Source organism: Zingiber officinale, chromosome 4A (genome assembly GCF_018446385.1).
Source record: "Zingiber officinale cultivar Zhangliang chromosome 4A, Zo_v1.1, whole genome shotgun sequence".
Taxonomy (NCBI): Eukaryota; Viridiplantae; Streptophyta; class Magnoliopsida; order Zingiberales; family Zingiberaceae; genus Zingiber; species Zingiber officinale.
In genome coordinates this window covers 160316382-160322929 of record NC_055992.1, presented here as the reverse complement: position 1 = coordinate 160322929, position 6548 = coordinate 160316382, and positions in this window count along the sequence as shown.

Here is a 6548-nt window from a genome sequence, read left to right as displayed (position 1 = left end):
AAGTTCCGCAGGAGATCCAAGTCAAAACCTAAAAGAACAAATAGATTAAGTTTTGGATCAAACGTGTTAAGTTCCGCAGGCGATCCAAAATTTAATTTAAAAGAACACATGGTAGCTAGGAAAAGGTTCAGACCTTTGTACAAAATTTTTGTACAGTGGAACCTCTAGGTTTTCCGAGTAGCAACCAACAATGAAAGGACCTGCAAGGAAAGTGCATCTGACACCATACTTTAACAGACATGCATATCCCTGGCATTACAGTAGAAGCTTTTGTCATACGATTCGCCGATTGATCATACCGTGTGTTAGCGGTACTATTTCCCAAAAGGATATTGAGAGATATTCCAATTGTAACGATCACCCTTCTTACTACTACTACTCTCTGAGGATGACCGTTACTTAACTATTAACTCTACTTAATTGGTATGATTAAAAATAACATGGAAACCCTACCGAAAAATTTCGGCAGAATCTCCCCTGTACCGGTGACCTTAAACTGACATACATAACATAATATACACAGCCACAGGCGGCTGGAACACATATCAAACACACAAAAGGAATAACATCACCACGCAGTTTAATGAAATCAAATCATGCAAGTAATGAATAGCGGAAACAAAATAAAACATACAATTAACTAACAGCGGAAGACTAAATGACTCATCTAATACATTCTTAATAAATGGCAATCTTAATAAATTCTTAAACTAAGTCCCAAGGCTTCCATAGTCCTGGCATCACACACCATCCGCGCCACCTTGTCGCCTTCCTTCCTATATCTTTTCCTTTCCTGTATCTGCAGTAAGAGGAAGTGTAGTCTATAAGCAAAATTTGCTTAGTAAGCGCTATCTAACTCACAAAATCACGAATGTGCATGTATACGAAAAGAACTGGAAACTATATGCTCTAAAAAGAAATAAAGCATAAACATAACTGCTCATGTCAAACTAATAGCAAGGAAAAGCTAAGGAATCTACTCATGTAATTCAAATGGCTAATCATGCTACTCATCTAATAGGTAAACATGAAATCTACTCATCTACTAGATAAACATGGTAGAATAAAGAACTAAACTTACTAATTTTTAGAACTATATGAAACTTATTTCATTGTTCTAAACTTATTCTTTAATACTTTATGTTTATGTAAAACTCGTTTTACTTGCTCAAAAACTTATACTTATAATACTTCAAAATAATAATCAACTTCTCTTGGGCCCGGCAACTGTGCTTTTACTTTTGTAACGACCCGACCCATTTAGCGGCCCATTTGGCGACCCTATGATCGTCGACCGTCGACCGTCGGCCGAGCCGTTACTACTAGGTTATCTAAACCTAGGGACGACTATGGGAGCCCAGCCCAAGGACAGAGAGTCCAGTACAGTGCCACTGATAAAAGTAAAATACTTGTTATCTCTTAATACTTCTATATAATGCCTCGGCATTTTCTTTAGCACCTTGTGTGCCAAAATCCCTAAAGTCTTGACTTTGGGATTTACTTAAGGCCTTGGCCTTTTTCTTTCTTTTCTTAATCTTTCGTATACTTTTCTTATAAAAGAATGCTTCTTACAAAATTGAAATGTTTAAACAAATTCTAATACTACAATGCTTAAACAAAATCTGCATACAAGTTTAAACAGAAATCTGCATATTAAGCTTAACTAAAATCTGCATATTAAGCTTATCTAAAATCTGCATACTAAGCTTAATGATCCTGTCTGGAAGCTGAGAAAACGAACCTGCCGGTGTGACGTGTCTGGAAGGTTGACCGCATCCCCATGACCCGGTTGATGATCTGTCCGCTGCGTTGACCAAGTCGTCTGAAGTCCTCCTCCGGTCAACTGTACCTGTATCCAGCGACCGGGTTCCCCCGGTCTCTGGTACCTCGGTGCTCGAGGCAGATCCCAATGATATATAAATATCCGGATAATAATAGAATATTGAAATAAATACAAGAAGAGTGCGATGACGTACCATGGCCCTGGGGGCGCCCTCGGATGGATCGATGAGCTAACCGTGGAGCTGATCAAGTCGTCGTGACTCAGAAGGGTGGATGAATCTGAGCCGATCGAAGAGGAGTTGAATCTGCAGGTGACGACACGGAGCTGAATAAGCATGGATCCAAAAGGTGACACACAATCGAAATACAACATCGGCATGGTCGGCATGTGACAATGGCGCGTAGGTCGGAACACCCTAGAGGCTCAAAGGCCTGATCACCGGCGAGGGCGGCGCTGTGCGCGCGGAGGCTGCCGGCGAGGGAGGCGCTGTGCGCGCGGAGGTTGCCGGCGAGGGAGCTGCTGCGCGCGCGGAGGCTGCCGGCGAGGGAGGCGCTGCGCGCGCGGAGGCTGCCGGCGAGGGAGGAGAGGAGGAGAAGTCCCACAACAGAGTCGCAAGGAGGAGAAGGGAAATGGCGACCGCCGGCGGCCGGTGTCGGCGCTGGTGAGGGGGGGGGGAAGAAGAAGTGCGGTGGCGGCGGGCTCAAAAACACGAACCCCTCCTCTGCTAAAAGCCGAACCCTGCTTCCCTTTAAAGTCAAACCTAATTGGACTTTAAATGACCAAATTGTCCTTTGACCTCCCATTAACTCCTCCCATGCCACATTCATATCCGGAACACAAGCCTCCCCTTCAAGTCTAGTCGAAGGAGGCGTGAGTCCGACTGACTGGACAAGTCTATCGCAAAGGGCTGAACCTCTCACGATATCAAAATCAAATCGCTGAACCCAAAGTATACTGTCTCCAGCGATCGGTCGCTATAATAATAGTGTCGCATGAGATAATACTCGTGCCGAGCGGATCAAATCTGTAACCGGACCAATGCCTAGTACGCAGCCGCGAAGATACCAACTGGACGATCGAAGTGATGCCGATCGGGTGGATAGACGCTGAGCGGAAGATGCTGAGCGAACGACAACACACCGAGTGCTCGCCATGTAAACTGACAGCCGACCGAGCGGCACGTGGGACGCTGAGTAGACCGGCACGAGGCCGGGCGTGCGACCTAGATCAAGCGGTGTGGCCGAACGGATGATCGGAAAGATGTCGATCGAGTGAGTAGACGGCGAGCGGACAACGCCGAACGGGCGACAGAGAAAATGACGATCAGTCGATCATGAAATGCTGGCCTGACGTGCTGAATGAGCAGCATCGAGAATGGTCAACGAGCGAACATAAAATGCTGGTCCGGCAGTCGAGTAGCGAGGAGTTGGCAATGCTGAACGAGCGATCGGAATGATGCCGATCGAATGGATAGATGCCGGACAAATGCTGTCGTGCGAACGATCGTAATGCTGCCGATCGGATGTATAGATGCCGGACGGATGCTGTCGTGCGAACGATCGTAATGCTGCTGATCGGATGGGATGTATAGATGCCGGACGGATGCTGTCGTGCGAACGATCGTAATGCTGCCGATCGGATGTATAGATGCCGGACGGACGATGCCATGCGTGGTGACGTCGATCGGTCAGATAGATACCGGGCGGACGATACCGCGCGTGCGACCGGAATGACGTCGATCAGAAGAATAGATACCTGGCCGCGACGACTGCTCGACCCCGAACGGGGGAGATAGATGATCATGAATCTGGTTCGTGACCAGTGAAGGCCGCTCAACCCCGAACGGGGGATATAGATATATGATGTGCTGGTCCGCTGAACTGGTCCGAAACCGGTGATGATCGCTCGTATATAATCCTCCCGGCCGATTGGCTCGGGGGTCTTCGCCATCGCTACGGGCTTGTACATAATCCTCCCGGCCGAACGGCTCGGGATCTTCGAAAGCGAGCCTGCAGCTCGGATATAATCCTCCCGGCCGATCGGCTCGGGGGTCTTGGGTAATAATTCGACCCTGAACGGGGGAGATAAATAATCAGGACAAGCTGGTCCGTGACCAGTGAAGGTCGCTCAACCCCTAACGGGGGAGGTATGATATCTGAAGGTGACGACCATTCGACCCCGAACAGGGGAGATAGAATATATGATATGCTGGTCCGTGCAGAGGTCTTCAGGCCGGGGGGTTTATAGTCACCGGTCCGACTGCGGCCCGACTCTTGGTCGGTCGCCCGGGAGGTTTATAGTCGCCGGTCCGACTGCGGCCCGACTCTTGGTCGGTCGCCCGGGAGGTTTATAGTCGCCGGTCCGACTGCGGCCCGACTCTTGGTCGGTCGCCCGGGAGGTTTATAGTCGCCGGTCCGACTCTTGATTTTTAACGACGGTGCTCGTCGGTCTCCAAGTGAGACTATATACCCGGCCGAACGGCTCGGGCCTTCACATCGAGCGCTGGGCTCGGATATCATATACCCGGCCGAACGGCTCGGGCCTTCACATCGAGCGCTGGGCTCGGATATCATATACCCGGCCGAACGGCTCGGGCCTTCACATCGAGCGCTGGGCTCGGATACCATATACCCGGCCGAACGGCTCGGGCCTTCACATCGAGCGCTCGGCTCGGATACCACATCGAGCGCTGGGCTCGGATATCATATACCCGGCCGAACGGCTCGGGCCTTCACATCGAGCGCTGGGCTCGGATATCATATACCCGGCCGAACGGCTCGGGCCTTCACATCGAGCGCTGGGCTCGGATATCATATACCCGGCCGAACGGCTCGGGCCTTCACATCGAGCGCTGGGCTCGGATATCATATACCCGGCCGAACGGCTCGAGGGTCTTCGGTCGAGCGACTAATACAGATCATATAATTGACAAAGAACAGGTAACAGAAAAACTGACCGAAGTCATGAGGATGGCAGAACTCTCCGACATCGTCCATCTTCACGTTCCAGATCAGGCACGTTCCCACAGACGGCGCCATTTTGATCCTGTCTGGAAGCTGAGAAAGCGAACCTGCCGGTTGACCGCATCCCCATGACCCGGTTGATGATCTGTCCGCTGCGTTGACCAAGTCGTCTGAAGTCCTCCTCCGGTCAACTGTACCTGTATCCAGCGACCGGGTTCCCCCGGTCTCTGGTACCTCGGTGCTCGAGGCGAATCCCACAGATGCATAAATATCCGGATAATAATAGAATATTGAAATAAATGCAAAGAAGGTACGAGAACGTACCCTGGCCCAGGGGGGCGCCCTCGGATGGATGAGTGAGCTGGTCGTGAAACTGACCGAGTCGTCGGTGCGGAAGGGTGGATGTGAACCAGTAACGGAGCTGGATGTAGCGGAGCCGAATGTGGCATGAATCTGAAAGGTGACACACAATCGGAATACAACGGCGACACGACCGGCGTACGACATCGGCTCGAAGGTCGGAATGTGACAACGGCGCGTAGGCCGGAACACTAGGCAAAGTCGGCACCAGGACTGCCGGTAAGTGCCGGTGGAGGGCTGCTCTGCGTGTAGAGGCTGCAGGCGAGGGAGGCGCTGTGCGCGCGGAGGCTGCCGGCGAGGGAGGCGCTGTGCGCGCGGAGGCTGCCGGCGAGGGAGCTGCTGCGCGCGCGGAGGCTGCCGGCAAGGGAGGAGAGGAGGAGAAGTCCCACAGCAGAGTCGCAAGGAGGAGAAGGGAAATGGCGGGCCGGGGGGGGGGGGGGGGAAGAAGAAGTGCGGTGGCGGCGGGCTCAAAAACACGAACCCCTCCTCTGCTAAAAGCCGAACCCTGCTTCCCTTTAAAGTCAAACCTAATTGGACTTTAAAAGACCAAACTGTCCTTTGACCTCCCATTAACTCCTCCCATGCCACATTCATATCCGGAACACTTAACAAAATCTGCATACTAATACTTTATAAAATTTACATTGATCAACATGTAAATCTCTTTTCTCATTTTCTAAACTAAGCTTCTATTCTGAACTTATTACTTGCATATCTAAACCTCTAGCTCAGATTTAACATAAGAAAATTATCTAAACCTCAAGCTCAGATTTTACATAAGCAAATTATCTAACCTCATGTTCAGATTAAACATAAGCAAATTATCTAAACCTCATGCTCAGATTTAACATAAGAAAATTATCTAAACTTCATGTTCAGATTAAACATAAATAAATTATCTAAACCTCAAATCTATATACTTGAATGAAAGTAACACATCTAATTGGATCTTCCACATAACAAGACAATCTCATTGAATTCCTTGATCATCAAGTAAACTTACACTTCAAAACTGTGCAATAACAAAAGAGATGAACCAAACAAATTTGATCCTAAACCTTTAGAAAACTTTAGCTATTTAGTGATACGGAGATACCAAGGATTTAACTCTACCATAATCTGTCCGAACTCTTATTGCATCAAGAGAAAGCAAATTCAATCAAAATTTATGCCACTCCAGAAAGATCAACTCAACTTCTGTGCTTAACCCGTGTCCCATAACAGTTCAGGAACACAAAACCAACCGGAACCCCAAGAAAGCAAATCAACCTTAAGATTCAAAGCTCCACTAAACTCAAAACACCATTCAATCCTCCGAATAACTTCTCGATCAGGCATTTGATCAAACAGGTATCATGCAGAAATCTCCCAGCCTCAACAACATGAAAGAAATCAAATTCAAATTCATTCTTAGCCATGTGAAAGCCATGAAAATCACGAAC